At 46.1% G+C, this 19,104-nt stretch overlaps 1 protein-coding gene across 3 annotated transcripts in view; it reads right to left on the reverse strand.

The window, feature by feature from the left end:
* PRICKLE1 (prickle planar cell polarity protein 1) overlaps positions 1-3,656 on the reverse strand; it is a 112,821-nt gene extending 109,165 nt beyond the window's left edge. For 2 of the 3 annotated variants that reach the window (XM_055318719.1, XM_055318718.1), the window contains exon 1: positions 3,465-3,656. The gene's annotated coding sequence lies outside the window, so the exon portion shown is untranslated. The remainder of the gene's footprint in view (positions 1-3,464) is intronic. The other variant, XM_055318717.1, reaches the window with a different exon arrangement.
* Between the last annotated feature and the right edge of the window lie 15,448 nt (positions 3,657-19,104).

Raw genomic sequence — 19,104 nt, forward strand, 5'->3', positions numbered from 1 at the left:
CTCCATAGGCCGCCTGAGGTTTCGAGGAACTGCAACAATACACGACTTGGCACCCAGAGGACTGTACTTTCTTCTCCCAACGTGCCTGCTCTCACACCAGCCTTCCAAAGATACTAGCACGCGGTACGGAAATGCTTTTATTCTGTGACCAGAAGAAAAAGCAGTCATGGTCCCCCTAGAACACCAACCAACCAGCCACCCAAGAAATGCAATCCCCTCTCATCCCTAACTCCTCTCTATTATGGAATGATTGCACGTGGATTTAAGCGAACCGAATATTCTCACACTCAGAGGAGTTAAACAACTGGTATTGTTTTTACATAAAACGAGGAGAAAAGAGAGCAAGTTTTCTAAGAGGAGGGAGTCCCTCCTGGGCAAGTGGCATCTTTCACATTTCTATGCACAGACGAGAATCACTTTGACTTTTTAAATTACTTCCCTTTTTTTCCAAAGGAAAAATTTACTTTTATGAACTGCTTTAACCAGGAAAGTAACTGCAATTAACTAGAACACTGATAATGACAATGTTTTCTGAAAATCATTTCTCGTAATATTGGAAAACACACACACACACACACACACACTATAGGTAGAGGCCATTAAAAGAATTACTTAATTACCGGCAAATACTTTTTAAGGATTTTTTAGCCCATTTCTTGAGTACTATGAACAGTTGCTCCTAATATTCAACTTCTGTGTTTTGCTTTCAAGAAATTATAAAAGTTTTTGGAAAAATTCTCTTGCAATACCACTTTTTAAAACAGCTTACTTTGGAAAGTCCTTCACTAGAGAAACCTCAACTTTTAACCTTTTTTCTTTTCTTTTGTGTCTTCTCATTATTATCAAAGGAGAAGATATTAGTAACAAGCAGACTTTTATCCACATCTGACTCTAAACTTAATAGTTTAGCTATTAACCCTCTAAGGGTTTTTTTTTCCTTCCCAGATGATAGTAGATTTTATTTGCATGACCAAAGCTGTCTCACTGCAGAGACAAATGGTGGTTCCATGGAACTTGATTATAAAAACATGATAAACTTTTAAATTTTCATTGGCATTGCTAGCAGAACTGATTGAATCTGTCATTTTAGTAAAACATATCACTTTTCTTTTGAGAAAACCTGTAAACCAACAGGGCCACTCAGTGATAAATCAACAGTAAGTACCAAATTAAAGATGGAAAGAAAAAAAAAAGATGGAAAGATTAATTTACCAAACCTATTTGCTCACATCAACATGGCTACCCTGTGTACCATCCAGTTTTTTCCCCTTTCTTCTTCCTTCCTTCCCTCTCCCTCTCCTCCCCACTCCCTTCCTTCTTTCCTTCCACCCCTCCTTCCTTCTAGGTCTATTCACAAGAATGAGTCACTATCATTAGCCATGACTTATTAAAACAGATTTTTGAGTTCATCAGCAAGTGTGCTAACTCCTGACTGTGGGTAACGTCCATTTATTTCCAGAATCTTTAGTTTTAATGTGTGGAGCACATGCATTGTTAACCTTTAAATCCTTTGTATAAACATTTCTGGTAGGGCTTGTAAAATATCTCCTTCTGTGTTTCCTGACTCGCCAGTTGATGGCATTTAGAAACCCTCTGGTACCAGCAGGTGCTGTATTTTGCTTTCTTCAGGCTCCAGCTGGGCTACAATGACAGATTCCTGTCCCAGGCCAAACCCCACCACCTAGGCTAGGACCACATTGGAGGCAAACTGAACCGGGCCCCACCAGACAGCAAGATAAATGGCTGCTGTTTAAGTTTAAAATCCCTTGGTGGGAGTAAATATTGTTCCAGGGAAAAAGGCTTGACAAATATTGCGTCATCCTTCCAGAGCTGTCTTGATTAAAGCAGAATCTTTGGATTAAGTTGGTGCTCAATTCCAAATGTATCTATCTTGCTGTCGTGGGATTCTCTCCCGCCTTCCCCCCTTCCTAGAGTCTGAAAACACATATTGTTGAGGATGGTCAAACAAGACTGCCGCCTCCCCAGGGGCTGGAAGTCCACTCCTGATAATAGAAGGCGGCTGAACAGTGACACTTCACTGAGCAGAATGGAGACAGCAAAGGCTTAGTGGGAAAAGGCCAGTTGTCACCTAAGTGACAGGCAACAGCTGAGCTCACACATCTGGAGCCAGACCAGGGCAAACACTCAGCAACCCTTGCCCGTCTACACCTTGGGCCTGTCTGAAAGGATAGATAGAAGTTCCTTTTCCTCCGAAAGTACCTTAAAAAAAACAATCTGCTGGTGTGAACCCCCTCAATTATGTAACGCCGGCTGCACACACAGCCTTCGGAAGTATGGATTAAAACGAAGAGGTACCCAGAACTGTAAGGCACGCTCAGCTACAATTTCATTAAGTATCCACTGGTCCTTCATAAAATCCATCGGGAAGTCGCATACACACGCCTGCTTTTTATAGCACAAATGCATCTGAACCCCTCCGGAGAGGCAACAGCTTTACATGCTTTTTTTTTTTTTTTTTTTTCCTCCTTTAGGCAGGTTCCCAGGCTGTGCTCTTCACCTTGTTCATGGCCGCAGCCCGGCCTCCCTTTCTCTGATTAAAATCAGCCACCAAATACGTTTGGGTTGTGATCCTGAATCCTCCTTAGGCAAGCTGGACCTCAGCGCGGTGCCAGCCCGTCTCCCTCCCCCCACCCCCCACCCCTGCCCCCCATCTCCTTCTTCAGCCTCCCGAAGACAATCGGTGGACAATTTTCCCCAAAGTCCCCCGAATAATACGGCCCTGCGGATCCTCAGAGGCGATGCCGTTTGGCTTTTCTTAGAGGGCAATGAAAATTTAACAGCTTTCTGCTGCATCCCTGAGCCCCGGGTCCTGCTAATTATGAACATGCCCAGCTTCTCCAACTTTTTCTGCCTGAAGGGACGAAGATGCTCCCATTCTCTTCCACATACGTGCTGCATTCAGAAAAACACCTTTGTCGGGGCGGGGGGTGGTGGTGGTGGTGGTGGTGGGGAGCTGCTGCAGCACCCCTGCCAAAAAAAGCAATGGGCCCTTTGCGCAGAGCGCTTGGGGAGAGCATCAGCACCCTCCCTCCGGACGCCAGTAGGTGACAGGCGATCCTAAGCGGCCGACACATGCCAGCGCACCGTCGCCTCCCTGCGCCCCCCTCCCCATCGCCCCGACTCCGGGGCCGCTGAACGGGGTTCCACGCAGGAGAGAATCAGGGGAGAGTTGGTAGTGATGCAGCACACAGGGGCCATGCGGGCGGCCGATCTGCAGCCCTCTTGGTGCTGCAGCCCAGGATCCGCTTTCCCCGTCTACGCAGCCCCCCAAAACCCGGCTGCGCCCTTCCTCCCCGTCCTCTGCTCCGCAGACCCCGTCTGGGTGTCACAGCCCCCCCCCACCTGCAGGGGCACCCCGGGCGCCGGCCCTCCCCTGCGGCGCTCGCCCCCCCTCCGCGCCGCAGCCCCCCTGCAGAGCCGGCCCGAGCCCGGCTGCCACTCACCGCGCGCGACGGGGACCGAGGCGGCTGGACGGCGCTCCGCACGGCGGCGGGGCTGCGGGCTGCGGGGTCAGCGGCGGCCGGGGGCGGGCGGCGAGCGCCGCAGGGGCAGCCCGCGGGGCGCCCCTCGCGGAGGTGGGCTCGCTCCGGCGCGCGCTGTCGGGCGGCGGCGGCCGCGGGAGGCGGCGCGCACAGCGGGCTGCAGGCGGAGTGCGCTCCGGCTCCCCGCGCCCCGCGCCCCGCGCCCGCGCCGCCGCGCACCCCGCCCTCGGCCGCGGCCGCCCGGCGGCAGCCAAAACGCGGAGCGCGGAGCCGCCGCGGGATCCGGGACGGGATCCGGGACGGGATCCGGGACGGAATCCGGGACGCTCTCCGGGACGCTCTCCCGGACGCTCTCCGGGACGCTCTCCGCGCGCGCGCACCCGGGCGGGGGCCCGGATCGGCGAGGTCGCGGCCGGGCTGGGGCGCTGCGGGGGCGCTGCGGGGGCGCGGGATCTGCGGCACGGAGCTCGCCCCGGCGCCGCGCGGGTCCCCGAGTGCGGCTCGCTCGGCCCCGCCGCCCCGCCCCCGATGTTATGCTCCCTCCCCCTTTTTGAAAGCAGCGATCCCGGTGGATGGAAAGGCAGGAAAGGTGAAGGGTGGTGATAGGGGTGATGATGGGGGTGATGGGGGTGATGGGGGAGGAAAGACAAACCCAATTTCCTCCGATCAAACGGTTGGGGGATTGCCTCTTTGGGCGTCTTTGCCCTCGGTGTGTGTGTGCGTGTGTGCGTGTGTGTGTGTGTGTGTGTGTGTGCGTGTGTGTGTGCAGGGGGAGGGGGGAGTTAATGAAACTCTTAGATTCCTTCCGGCGCGCCTCGCCTCGTTAGGGACCCACCTGGACTCGATCCTATCTCGGGTCCTATCCTATCCTATCTACAGGCCTGGCTGCCTGCTCCCGGGAGCGAGAGGGAGCTGAAGGTTCAGGGTCCAGTGCCTTCCCTTCCCTTCCTTTCCCTTCCCTTCCCTTCCCTTCCCTTCCCTTCCCTTCCCTTCCCTTCCCTTCCCTTCCCTTCCCTTCCCTTCCCCTCCCCTCCCCGACCGCCCTCGCGGCCCCCAGGGTGGGGGGTGCGTGCAAGGACCTCAGCCCACGCCGGTGTCCGGAGCCCGACCCAAGCTAGCAGGGCTCACCTTTTTTTTTTTTTTAAATCTTAAGTATTTTATTTATTTATTTTTTATATACAAATTTATTTTTTATCGGTGTTCAATTTGCCAACATACAGAATAACACCCAGTGCTCATCCCGTCAAGTGTCCCCCTCAGTGCCCGTCACCCATTCACCCCCACCCCCCGCCCTCCTCCCCTTCCACCCCCCCCCAGTTCGTTTCCCAGAGTTGGAGACTACTTAAAGTCGTGTTCATGGGTATGAATTTGGTCGCGATGATCTTTTTTCCCCCCCCCCATCGGCCAGCGAACCCTCTCCAGGTTTTCTCTCTGCCCGATTCCCAGGGCCGGGCTCTCCGGCACGTTCTCCCAGGATGGACTGGGGAGTTAGTTCTCCCCGAGACATTTGTGTTGCCTTAGAACCCCTCACCGTGTCCAGTTCCAGATCAGTGGAGTTCGATTTCTTTGTGTGGGGGTACGATTTCCTCCGAGGTTGCAGAGGGCAGGCCCGGCGGCAGCTGCTAACCCCAAAGGGACAGGTGTCTCTGCAAAGCTGGAGCTCTGTCGGTGTGTCCAGCGCTTTCAGCAACCCTCTAGGATACTGTATCATCCCCCCATGTGTCCACCGATTTCAACAACCCTCTAGGATACTGTATCATCCCCCCAGGAAGATGAGGATGTGTGTGTGTGTGTGTGTGTGTGTGTGTGTGTGTGTGTGGTGTGTGGGGGGGTGTTGTAAGGACCATTTTTATTCCTTTAAGACAAATCAGAATTTCCAATCTCAGAATTTTTCAGAGCACCGAGTCTCCTCGATTTTCGCCGGAAGTAAAAGCAAGGGAGCACTCAGCAAAACACAGGGTGGACGACAGAGAGGATGTAAGGAAATAACATCTCAAGGCAAAGCGAAGAGGAAACAGAACAAATCTAGAGAAATGTTTCGCCTTGGCCCGGTGCTGCGTGATCCCAAGTCTGACTCACATCCCCGGCGCTAACAGAAACTCTCTCCCTTCTAGACACACAGGCTGAGTTTCTCATTCTCTGAGCACAAGATCACTCAGGAAACAAGGCTGTTGCTTCTGAAATAACTCCCCTGGCTGGTGGTGTTTGTAACCCAGGGCAATCTGAGCGGAAGCAACCTAGGCTGTCTTGCTCCTCGGCATTTTATTGGAGTTGGCCTTTTAAGTTGTGTCTGTTTATCTTGCCGTGGTTACAAATGTTTCTGTTAAGCTGTGAACCTTTCGTCCCATCTAACCTCCAGAACTGCCCAAGAAGGTGGACAACGGTGACTTATTTCCACCCATGGAGGGAGTAAGATTCCTACTTTTAAGGGGGCAGAGAGTCCACTCTCTCCGTTAGTATAGGTGGGTGTCTGTCTGTCTGTTGTCTCAATCAAGACCTTCCAATGGAAGCAGTGTCTCAACAAACTGAATGATGTAGTGGGAGAGACTCCGAGGAGGGTGGAGCAGAGAATGGCATCACTCATAGAGCAGCGTCTTCATGAGAAAGTCCTCTTCAGTGGACCAGCAGGCATTTGTAGCAGGCCGAATTGGTGTGAAGAATTGGTGGAGAGAATATTTACAGTGCCTGCCGTTGGACCTCCCTGATAACTGGGGAAAATGATACTTTCTTATGATAAGAAACGAATCTGTTATCAGAGGACTTATAACTCTATGATGACGTCACAAAGGTTTTGTTTACTAAGCATCAAACATGTTGGGCATGGTAGGACACATCCAGTTGTTCCCTCCAGAGACTTATTTCCTCTCTGGACTGGGTGGGCCTGGACTGTGGTCCCAAGGATGTGTGCAGAGATTCACCCTACCCTCCATCCCTTACACACCTGCCCAGTCCCCTCAGTCTGCTCCCCACCCCCCATCCTGGGGCTAGAACAGCCTCTTACTCCAGGGCAGAAGTCGCTCTGGTTGTCTTCCTACCACCCTAAACACACTGACAGAGACAGCAACCCCCCCCCCCATATTTGTAAATGTGTTCACCAAGGAGGGGAAAAAAGTGCACTGGGCAGCGTCTTTTGGATCCAATGTGAGTGTGAATGCTTGGTCTTCAAACCAGGACCCTCATAACATCACTTTGGGTGGTGCATGTGATGATTTGCAGTCAGAGAATTCTGAATCCAAATCTCAGCCCCACTGCTCACCAAATGCAGCTCAGGATAATGCAGCTAATCGTGTGATCCTTAGATTCTTTATTTAGAAATGGGAAGAGTAATATCTACCTCAGGAAGATAGATATGGGGAAGATTGAATGGTAGGTGTGCAGAACACTGGGATCTCAAACTTCTAGCCCCCAGTACTGTGCTACGATAAATTTCTGTTGTTTAAGGCACCCAGGGAAATTCAGTTTTGACCCTATAATGAGGGTCATAGGCTTAATTGTAAGGCATGGTCCCCAGCTAGAAATCCTACAGAGGTTCCCCAGGGCCTTCTAGGTTGAGCACATCCTCCTTGGATTAACCTAAAAGGTCCCTCATATTTGTACTCTATCTCTCTAGCTTATTTTCCTACCAGTCCCCACCCTTGACTGTTTACAGTTCTTCGAGCATCTAGCATCTAAAGCATCGAGCTATTTGTTGCCTCTGTGCTTTGAAAAGACCTAGAATGTTGCCCTGTGATAACTGCCCTCTTTCTTAGCTAATTCCTGTTTATCCTTTACAATTCAATTTACGCATCACCTTTTTGATGGTCCATTGATATGCATATGGTTGTTTTGTCTTCCTAGCATCCATTTCTCCTTCACAATGCCCCAGATTTTCTTTGGGGAACCGCTTTCCCTCATTGTCAGGGCCCATGGTTTCCTTGGAGACTTACTCCTGGACCAGATGACTCAGACCTGGAAAATTAGAGGTCTGGTTGCTCCAGATTAAATGATTGGTCCAGGGATGGGCATGTGATCCAGGTCAGATCCTGGGATTTTGCAGGAGGAACTTTTAGGAATTTCACAACAAGAAATTCAAACAAATATCTATTAAACATTTATATACCAATGTCCTCTTTGCTGGAAATTTAACAGTAAACCAAAGTCTCTATCCCTATGAATCTTCTTTGAGCCCCTGGATCAAACCCTGCCTGAAGACAAACTACCAGTGAATGTTTCAGATTAAATTGATATTTTGCTGTTGTCTTTTCAGCCAGTTTGGGGTTTAAGTGACTTGCAAATTAAAGAATACTAACTGTACATCCCTTCACCATTTAGATGCTACTTTTCTTTGTTCAACTGTCTACCATTTTATCACATCGTTTGTTTATTTGATTAATTATTCCTGACCCTATTCCAAAAACATTTAAGGCCACTTAAAATCCAGCAACAAAAACATATACCAAGTTAACTTGAAATTTTAATTTGAAAGTGTGAAACGAGAAACAGAAAGGAGACAGAGTCGTCAAATTAATTCCATAAAGAGTGGGACCCAATTTAGCTTTTAAGTTTCTAGCAGCCAAGAGAACAGGGGTAACATGATTCTTTACACAATTGAAAACATCTCTAAGATAAAACACCCCTTCCAGGAGAAGTACAATGATCGCTAAATCGGTGGAATGAAACACTCACCCGAGGTCATCAGGAAGAAGGTTCTAGACCAATGATGCGCAACATCACCAGCATCCTCACAGAGTACACAGCAGTGCGTTTCTTGGCGCTGTTTCTGAGCACATCCCTCAATTCACTTTGAGAACACTCACTTTTCAGAAAGGGAAATTTAATTCATTTTACTTGGTGGCGGGCACTTCCCAGGGTGTATGAACATTACAGCAAAATTAGTCATCCAGGGCGTCCTGGTAGTGCACAACAGGGGCAAGCCACAAGCAGACGTAGGGTCAGCGAAGTCCTCCTGGGACAAGAGGCACCTGAAACACGAACACACCTAAGGAAAGGTGTGTGTGTGTGTGTGTGTGTGTGTGTGTGTGTGTGCGTGTGTGTGTGCACGTGCGCACACGTGTGCATGCACCCCTGTCCATGTTCAAGCAATTTTTTTTTAAAGGTCTAACTTTATTTATTTTTTAAATTTTTATTTATTTATGATAGTCACAGAGAGAGAAAGAGAGAGAGGCAGAGACATAGGCAGAGGGAGAAGCAGGCTCCATGCACCGGGAGCCCGACGTGAGATTCGATCCCGGGTCTCCAGGATCGCGCCCTGGGCCAAAGGCAGGCACCAAACCACTGTGCCACCCAGGGATCCCCATGTTCAAGCAATTTAGGGAGAGGGGACATGGTGTGTAAAAGTGAGGATGTGAGTGCAGGCATAGTGAATCTAAGAAACCAAAAGACGTCCAGGCTGGCTGCAGTTCAGGGTGCCAGGGGAGAGCGAGGGTGGAGGCCTGGATGAGCCTGGAGAGATGGGCAGAGGCTGGGGCGTGACTAAGCTTTGGTGGGGGACGTTGGTGGGTTCAGTTTTGGATGCCAAGAGAAAGTAACTTTCAGAAGTGACTAAGAAGCCGTCAAGGATACAGGGAGGAGCTCGGGAGAGAGCCGTGTGGACGAATTCAAAAGAAGAGGGCATTTCAAGAACAGAGTGGCATCTATCTACCCTCTTCTGCTAAATTCTGCTCAATTTTAGCCTGCCCAGAACAAACTGTGTTCCATGGACCCCTCAAAGTTCTATCAAACGCCTAAATTCGAGGTTTGCTGGAGGCCCTCAGATGCCCTGAGGGATAGGCCTCAGGGACCTCAAGAAGGCTCCACGGTTCATAGTAGTTCTATAAAGTGCTAATCTGCTTGTCCCTCCAACAATCCTCCGTAAATATGCACCAGGCTTTTGGGAGTTTGGCCAGTAGTGATCTTGAAATTATTATTCCTTGATAATACTTGACCATTCTGTGTTGCTCATTTAAAAAGGAATTACATGTTTTAACAGTCCACTGAGCCCAACGGGTCATCTCTTGTGAAAACTGGCTCAGAACCTGTGCAAGAATTGAAGACCACTTCAAAGGTCAGCGGGAGGAGGAGAATGTGGGGTTACTAGGGTCCACTTCCTTATCACAGCAATCCTGGTAATCTTTGACTTGTTTCTTTTTTTTTTTAAGATTTTATTTATTCATGAAAGACAGAGAGAGAGAGAGAGGCAGAGACACAGGCAGAGGGAAAGCAGGCTCCATGCAGGGAGCCCGATGTGGGACTCGATCCCCGGTCTCCAGGATCACGCCACCCAGGGATCCCCTGATTTGCTGCTGCTTCTTCTTCTTCTTCTTCTTCTTCTTCTTCTTCGAGAGGGAGAGTGAGAGAGGGAGGAGGGAGGGTCAGAGGGAGAGGGAGAGAGAGAATCCCAAGCAGGCTCCGCACCCAGGAAAGAGCCCGATGCAGGGACTCTATCCCATGACCCCGAGATCATCACCTGAGCTGGAATTAAGTGTCAGACGCCCAACTGACTGAGCCACCCAGGCACCCTGTTGTCTCTTCTACTAGTCTGCTCCTTGAGGGCAGAGTCCTGCCTAATCTAATGTTGTGACTGCAGCGCCTTGCACAGTGACTGGAACAGAATGGGTGCAGTATACATGAAATGACAAGCGATTACGTGGACCTCAGGAGAGGGGGTGAAGGAAGGAATGAGGTGGGGGTGGATAGGGCTGGTCAGCACATCCCCCAAGCTACTGTGGCCCACAATCTGAAGGAACTGAGGAACAGATATCTAGGCCGTAGAGACAATGGTAATGGGAAGGCAGCGGGCCACGTTGAAGTGGCAGTTAGGATTTGGGGGCAAGGCCTAACCTTCCAGGAAGAGGGAGCTGGAGTTCAAGTGTGGACCAGAGTCCCAGTGGCCAGACTAGAAAGCAGGGTGAAATCCGGTGGTGTCTACACATGGTCGGGAGCATAGCTGCTGCTTGGGGGAGCCCCATAGCTAATCCCCAGCTTTGGGGAACAAGATTAATTGGACCTCCACCGCCAAAACGGAGAGGCTGGGACTGGAGAAGAGATTGGGATTTGCGTGTTTTGGCTCTCTGAATCTGTCTTCCTTGTTTATACTTCGAACCAGACATTATCAATTTTACATACCTGTGAGTTTGAGAGGGAAAAAGAAGAAAGATAAATGTGCTTCTTGCTCATGGCTTTTAACCCTAGTTTCTTTCAAATCTTCTTTGTGCAAGATAGAAACACTCCCAGCTCATGTCTTCACTTGGACAGCTTATAAAAACTAAAGAGAGTGACACGATGGCTCCTAATGACCTTTCTGGAAATATCTTGAGTTCAATGGTGACTTATTTTCTCTTTTTTCATCTAAAAAGAACTTTGGAGCTTTCACTTGAATCACTGAAGGAGGATTAAAATCAGTCCTCGGCTTCTCAGACTCTGGATCTCAGGCTTCACTACATATTCTCTCCTTTTTTATAAAAAGTAGCAATTCCTGCCTCAGAATGTTGCCTATTCTCTTGGCAGTAGGCTTGAAGATTTCCTATAGATAGCACATGGCGTTCCATAAATATCTTCAAGAATGACCTGCGGTGTCTGAATTAGCTTTCCCCCTCCCTCATGCTTTGTCTGGGGCAGGAGTTTCCAGATGTCAGAGTTTAAATAATTCCACAACCCCCAACCCAACCCCCGGCTCCCACCCTGAGCCCAGGATTTGTGGGGCATTAAAAATAAAACAAAACTCAAGCAAGCATAAGAAAAAAAAATTACATGCTCGATAGTGTGGTTATGGGCTGTAAGTATAAAAAAAGGAACAACTTTCAAATAGAGATTGCTAAACTTACAGTCCATCGTCTTCTGGGGTTTAATAAGATGGGCAGTTGTGTAACTGTGCCTACGTGTCATTTCATGAGCAGAAAAAACAAAAACAAAGCGAAACTACTGCCCTGTGCTCACCCACTCTGAACATCCAGATACGGAGTCACATGGTGGGAAGGTGTTGGGAGCAGCCTGGAGCAGCATTCCTGATCTCCTGGGAACTGACTCCCCCACCAGCACCCTGCACCAGGATGTGGTTTTCTGGTGAGTGAGACCTACTGATGGGCCTAGAAATTAGCCTTTTATGTTAGCGTGCTTACCTTGTGACTGGAGCACACTCTCCTCTACATTACTGTCCTAAAGCATTAGCAGAATGATGTGTCACTCATGATGAGATTGAGTGAAATGTATAAAGGAAATTAGTTTACTAACTCCATTAGGTTAAAAGGCAAGTGGGAGACTAAACCAATAATCAAAGGGTAATATTTTAATGTTCAGGGTTAGTTAACTGACAGGGAATTTCTCTTTTAATTTAGCTTTCTGCATTGTGTAATAATGAAGTTTAAGGAGGCTTATAGAGAAATGGAGGAAATCAGGGTGCCAAGCAAATCAACGCACTTAATCCTTTTTATAGAGTTTCAGAGTTACAACCCACTCTTGCTAAAAAGTACTATTTCAGCCACCGAAGCAGAATAATTCAATATGGGGAAAAGGAAAAAAAAAAAGAAAGAAAGAAAGAAATGCTCCACAGAGAAAGGAGCTGAAAATGAAGTCAAAGAATCAGGCGTCCACTTCCCCAAGTGAACGACCGAGGATGGTGAGATCCCAGCCCAGGCTTCTGCGTGGCACTTGAACTTCTGCATTTGTAAGTCGGATGCAGTCTTGTCTAATCTGAAGTTAGAGTCGGCCTGTAAGTGCCTGTACATGGGTTAGGATAGGCAGGCAATCCAGTCAGTGGAGCCCGAGACAGGTGTGACCACAGGAGGGTGTTTCCTGCTTTGTTCATCCATTCACCGCAAGAGTCAGGACAAGTGTGTAGGTGACACGTTTAAAGAGGAGAATGGAGGGCTACCTCTGAAAACACAGCCAAAGGAAGAGAAGATCTTGTCCCAGTCATGGCAGGAACACGCTGACACTGTTTCCTCCCTTCAATTGAGGTGGAGGAGTGTCAGGGAAAGGCTCTTCGTGGGAGCAAAGTCATTGGCGATGGAGCTAAGTCACCTGACTTTTCACAGTGCAGGTGCCCATCCGCGGACTCTGCGACTGGCGTTTGGCAACCTGTTGCTATTGTCACTGCTGTTGACATCATTTTGATTAAGGTCTTGGGGGTTCATAGTGGAGGACTGCATTTTCTTTTCTTTTCCCTCTTAAAATTTGATGCTGAAATGGATTTAAAATGTCCAACAGAAAACCACAGATGACTCACTGATTTATGAGCATCATAAGCCGGGGAAGCTAGCTGTATTATTGTCAGTATTTCTGTGGTTCATCCTCTCCCGTGTCCGCTATGAGTGAGGTTTGCTAACATATGGACTACGTGGTGTCAAGGTTTTTATCATCTCTCCCCCTTATCTGGTACTCTGCATGTCTGCTTTTATAATATTTGGCATGCCCTGTGTGTTTTAAAATTCTGATTAGATTGTTGGCCCTTTGAGGGCAGGGGTCATTCCCGATATCACTTTGCATCCTTCGGATATGCCTATGTACTTGAGACTGGGCTTGTGCTCTCTAAATTCAATAAATATGGGTCAGTTACTCATATTTATTAACTATGAAGTTCCACATCCTCAATATACCCTGATGCACAATCATAATTTTTAGACCTAGGACAGGCTGTTAGTCCAAACGGCTCATTTAATAGAGGAAGAAACTGAGACGAAAGAGAAAAAAAAATGTGCTCACCCTCACATGGCACAGTGGGGGTTAGAACTCAGCTGTCAGACTTCTTTTTTCCTTTGTTCCCAGTTGGAGAAACTGGTGTCATTCCGTAAAATTAAGAGATGAGGGGCTGGTTGGTAAAATGAATTAGAGGCATAAATTGTGCGCTTGTAAGTGCTGTTCTCAGTTTTGTGTTTAATAACTATTATGTAAGCATAGTCGAACACATTCTGCTCAAAACCAGAGGCTAATACGAATGCTTGCCTGCCTTTATGTGAGGTGAGGGGAATGTTCCACTGAGAGTAGCTCCCAGACATGAACCTAGATAGAAAGAAGAGAGTAAGGCAGCAAAGAGCATATCTGCTTGTTTTCTTACCCAAGGCCCATGTTGCTCGGTTTTCCAAGTTTCTTTTTAAGTCCCTAATTCTGGGCCCACTAGTCACTGGGGAAATGCTTTATTTCTTGACTACGATCCAAAAGTGAACTTACAGGATGGCTTTTTTTTTTCTGTCTGCATCCCCAAATGCTGGCTTCCCTTCCTTCCTCTCTCCCCCTTTTCCTTCTGAGAACATTTATTGATCACCTACTATATGCTGAGCACAACACTAGGTAGTCAATGGAGAGATGACTCTAGAAAAGATAGTTATCCTGCTTTGGAGCTCACAGTTTTATTAGGGAGACAAATGCCCTAAATATTCACTCAACAGTGAGGGAAATGCTCAGAAGGGGCCTCTGGAAAATATTAATGGGAGCAGGAGAGCAGAGGAAGGAGCAGCCAATGACACCTGTGAGGGCAGGGGAGTGTTGCTAACGAAGTGACATTGAGTCTTCACGCAAGAGTTCCCTGGGAGGGGGTTTTAATGGAAGAGAGATGCCCCTCATCTCTCTTGGATGCCCCTCATCTCTCCTGGGAGGGGGCAGTGTGTGCAGACACAAGCAAACACGAGAGGAAATGGCACGTGTAGGAGCCCAGAAGCAGTTCGGCATGGTAGAAAATAGGCAGTTGTGGGGAGGAGAGTTGACAGTCCAAGCTGGAAGGTAGGATCTGAAGGACCCTGGTGCTGTGCTAAGGAGTTTATATTTTAGCTTATGGTAATAGGGAGGAAGGAACCAGCAGAGCAGAAGCTGACGAAACTAATGTCCTTTTCCTTAAAGTAACCCAACTTGCTGAATACAAATAGCACTGTTGAAGAAAAAAAAAAAAAACCCCACATCTGGGCTCATTTCATTTTCCTATAAAGATGAAAATTAGCTCTTGGAGATAGCTTTCGCTTTTGCAATTATTAGGCTTTTCCAAGTGGTATGCAGTAGTACTTTTATAAAGCAAGTCATATTTTTGGTTGATTTAAAATGTATTTTCGATGTTAATGAAAGGGCAAAGGACTGGGAATTATAGGGATGTCGGCTGTGGTTCCAGGTCCACCATCAACTGGGGACAGTCCCAGTCTTCTCCAACCTGTCCTTCCCATTCATCAGGTCAGGGGATGGGAGTGGGAGCTTCCCACGGATCTTTGCAGCACTAGGATTGGAGTGTGTGACTTTGTGTATGGGTGTGGGGTGTGTATGGATTTGCATATTTATCTAGCCTAATTCCAATAAGAATTGGTAACTTTGAATTTTGCCAAACTTAGTATAAAAATAAACAAACCAAAAAAAAAATAAAATAAAATAAAAAAAAATAAACAAACCAAGCCAAAACAATCTAGCGATTTCCACCAAAAACAGGGAAGGGAATAATCGCAGAATAAAGAACAGTCTTCTAAGTTGCGATTGTGCCATCTTACTGAAATTTTATGAACTCTTTCGATAGGTAATACATACAAAGGTTTCAAAATTCCAAAGGCAAAACATGTACACAATAAAAACATCTCTCTCTCACATTTTTTTTCCTAGCCACCCAGCTTCCCTGCCTAGTGCTATACTTAACTAGCTGCCAAGATAAAGTAGGAAGTATGACAATTTGCAAAGTCCTCAAGGGCCATGGTTTATCACAAAAGAAAGGCTTTTTTTTTTTTTTGAGGAGAATCTTAAGCTCTTAAAGAGATTTGTCAAAAGGATATCTACACAAAGGCTTTTGCATAAAATAATGGACAATAAACTCAGGAACATCTATGGACAATGTAAAGGAGTTTCTCACTTCTGAGCTATTCATCTGTTTAAGAATTTAAGGAAATGCTTAGCTGAATTCCTACAATTCTATTCCACTAAAAAGGCAAGAAGACCAGCTTGGAGTGTTTTGAAGGAAGCAGTCACTCCAAATCCCATTTTTTTCTGCCCTCGGGGAATTTTGATTTAACTCCGAATCATGTTTAATCTTAAATAGGACTACAACCTGATTCGGTGCCACGATAATACAGCCCCAAAATGAAGCCCTGTATAACTGAATGGGAAACTCTTTTGGATAAAAGTGTTTACTATTATTCGTTTATATGTGACGTGCATCTGACAAGAGCTGAGTTTGGTTTGACATAATTACTATTTAGCTGTTCCTCTAGACAGTAATCGGTCAACAGGTTCAACTGCTTTTTTAGAGGCCACTTCTGGAATGTAAGAGTGGTACCCTGCAATCAGCATAAAAAGGATCCTTATCTTCTGGTGGCCAAAGTAGGATTGGTTTGGGAACTGGTACCAAGTAGGATTGGTTTGGGAACCAATTGGTTTGGGAACTGGTACCAAGTAGTCCAGGTAAAAGTTAAAATCAGAGGAGGTTATGGTTGACTCCTGAATGGGTTCCTGAAATTGATGCTATAGTTGTCAGAAAGTGAATCCCGCCAGCTCTGCTTTTCAGACTAGTAGGAAAATAAGCACCGTTAAAGAGTATTAAAAGCCTCGGATCAATGCACATCATGCAATCTGGCCATAAATCATTGCCTGTAGAATGAAGGACTGACATCCGATCAATAATTGCCAGAAAAATTAAATTTTTCATTAAGTGAAACAGAAAGCAATGGTTGAGCAGTTAAACCTAAACCCGGCCTGCCCTTCGGAGGGCGGAGAGGGGGGGGGTGCATAATAGACTGGGGAGACCCAGGTTTGTTGAGGACAAAGCTGTTTGCATGGAGGTCTGAGGCAATAAGAGAAGAAAAACTGTATCTTATGAAAAAGAGGGTGGGATTCTCTGCTTCCACATTTCACTGATCTCTAGTTCACAGCGGCTTCTGAACCCATCCTGGCCCTGACGCATCTTTCAGCCAAATAGTTAATGACCTGTAAACAAATAAACAGCTGTTCACAGGGGTCCATATATTTAAAAGGCCTTGAGGTGAACCTTTTGTGAAGCAAAGCATCTTTTTCTGTGTGATGCAGAAATGCTTCCTCTAATTTATCTGTTTTATGGGTTAGTGTACTACAGGGCTCTCTAAGCATAAAGGTATCGTTTGTAGTTGCAGTCAGAAGAATGCTGATGAGATTTCCAGTTAAATTCCGATAAAATGAGGTCCGATTTCCTCACCGTGGTAGGATGGCCATTAAATTAACGTGCCTAATTCCAACAACCCAGTCTTTAGCTCTGTTCCACGTTAAAGCTCAGCGTTTTAATTGTTTTAAGTGGCAAGGAACCAGATGCTCCTCCTCTCCATCAGAGAAACACACATTCCCACTGCCCCTTATGTTGTCTCCCAGAGATGGGTAAGATCCTCTGTGGGGAAAGCAATGACCTTGGAGAGAGGCTTTCAAGAAGAGGGGTCCTATTGCAGCCAAACTGGGAGGGAGTACAAATGCCAGCGGAGTCTATATTTGTCCGCCCCTGGTCTCTAAACTTCCGAGAATGCAACGTATGGTTGGAATGCTTTATCTTTGTTAAGAGAAGCATTATTCCACAAGGGAAAAATATATGAATAAACAAAGATGAATAGACCATTCTAAAAGGAGTGGTATTTTGATAACTTCTATTCTATTGTTTCTCTTGTACTGAAAGAACGTGTTCATTATAAAAATTTTGAAAGACACAGAAAAGTCTAAAAAAAAAATGCGTTTTCTGGACTTCCTCCCCCACCCCGAGCATACACCTATTGCAAAAATTGATCACACTGGACAAGTGAAACTTGCTTTTCAGTTAATATATAATGAACATGTTTTTAAAGATTTTATTTTTTATTTTATTCTTGACACACACACACACACACACACACACACACACACACACAGAGGCAGACACAGGCAGAGGGAGAAGCAGGATCCATGCAGGGAGCTTGATGTGGGACTCGATCTTGGGACTCCAGGATCATGCCCTGGGCCAAAGGGGCAGGCACTAAACCGCTGAGCCACCCAGGGATCCCCTGAACATTTCTTTATGCTATTTAATATCCTTTTACAACCATTTTTATGGCTCTATGATACATTTATTGGACATCAGCATTAAACATTTTTAAAAATGTTCTTCAGTAGTGATGAGCATTCTTTAGCTAATTCTTTGTTCTCATCCATTGTTTTCTTAGTATAAAGTTTATAAAAGGATTTCTGTTTTCTAAAACTGTATTAGTCCAAAGTGAAGGAAAGAAGACTAGCTGAGGCCGGACTGTTTGCTAGGCATGAATATCAGGAGCAGCACAGTATAATATTTTAAGAGCATGGGATCTACAGTCAGATTGCCCTCATTTAAACTTCAGTTCTAATTTATATTCTCTGTTTCCTGTAAAATGAGGACAATAATGGCACCTGTGTTCTGGGGTTGCTGGGTGATACAGATGAGTTAATATAGCAACATATCTGATCACTTTTGTATTTTCCTCTCTTGGTTCCATGAGCAGCTCAGGTAAGTGGGCATTATTGTGACCAAATTGCAGAGGAGGAAGCAGATGCCCACAAACAAGAAGTAACTTGGCCAAAGTGGCCAAGGTCAGATTCTGTGTCCCCAGCTCCAAAATGCATTCTTTCCCCTTTTATATTGCAAGTATTAATTTAATCCGTGTAGAGACCCAAATGAACATTTAGCTGTATGAGTACAATGTTGTAGTCTCATTTCAGATCTTTGCTGAAGTATTGCTTCCCTGGAAAGGAGCATCTGCTTATTATTATATCTCTCTGTGTTTCTTTCCTGGCACTTATGACTATTTTCATTATCTTTTAAACGTACTTCCTATTTATTGTCTCTCTTGCTAGAATGCATGTTCCTTGAGGGGACAGCTGGGTCTTTTCAATGATTTAGCACCAAGTCTGGCATCTAAAATATTTTTGTTAAATAAATAAATCTTACCATTCAGTTATGTACATAGCCTAAATTACCAGATAATTGCTAAATTATCTGTTATTGCTTACGCAATAAAGGTTATCTGTATGTATCCGTTCACCTAGATAATGGCCAACTTTTCCTTTCACTTTTTACTGAAAGTACCCTTGATTTTTAGATTAAAAAAGTAACCACACAATACATACATTGGTAATATTTTAAGATGCATAGGTATATACAACTCATTATTGCCAGTTGTTGAATATAGTCTTCCGCTTTCAGATAATACTTTTGAGAAATCTCCAAACAGGTAAAAGGTTCAAATATGAATAAATTCCTAGAAAAACTCATTTTTTAAAGCCCAGAGCTCTGCTTGCCCAGTATTTGCTGTGTAGATAGGCAGAGCTACCCTGACTGAGTTGGCTGGCTGATCCATCTAAACAACTGGATAATTCCATTGAAAAGAAAAGCAAAAGTGTGTTCCCGTCCTTTTGCCTTGCCTAATTTGCTGTATTAGCTTTTCTTCCTTTATCTCTTTAAGAATTCCCATTTATCTTTCAAGTCTCCGTGTATCTATTCTGTCTAAAGTCTTATTTCTCTTTTGCCCTGGGAAGGATTTGGCTCTCCATTCATTGTGCTTCCATGATACCTTGTATATAAATATGATTATGGCTCTGAAGACGTTATTGTATGTTATATTGCAGTTATTTTTTTGACCCATAGTCTCATGTGGACTGAGATTCTTCAGGACAGTGATCAGAGCTTGCATTCCCATTGCCT

This window comes from Nyctereutes procyonoides, unplaced genomic scaffold, assembly GCF_905146905.1.
Source record: "Nyctereutes procyonoides isolate TBG_1078 unplaced genomic scaffold, NYPRO_anot_genome, whole genome shotgun sequence".
Lineage (NCBI taxonomy): Eukaryota > Metazoa > Chordata > Mammalia > Carnivora > Canidae > Nyctereutes > Nyctereutes procyonoides.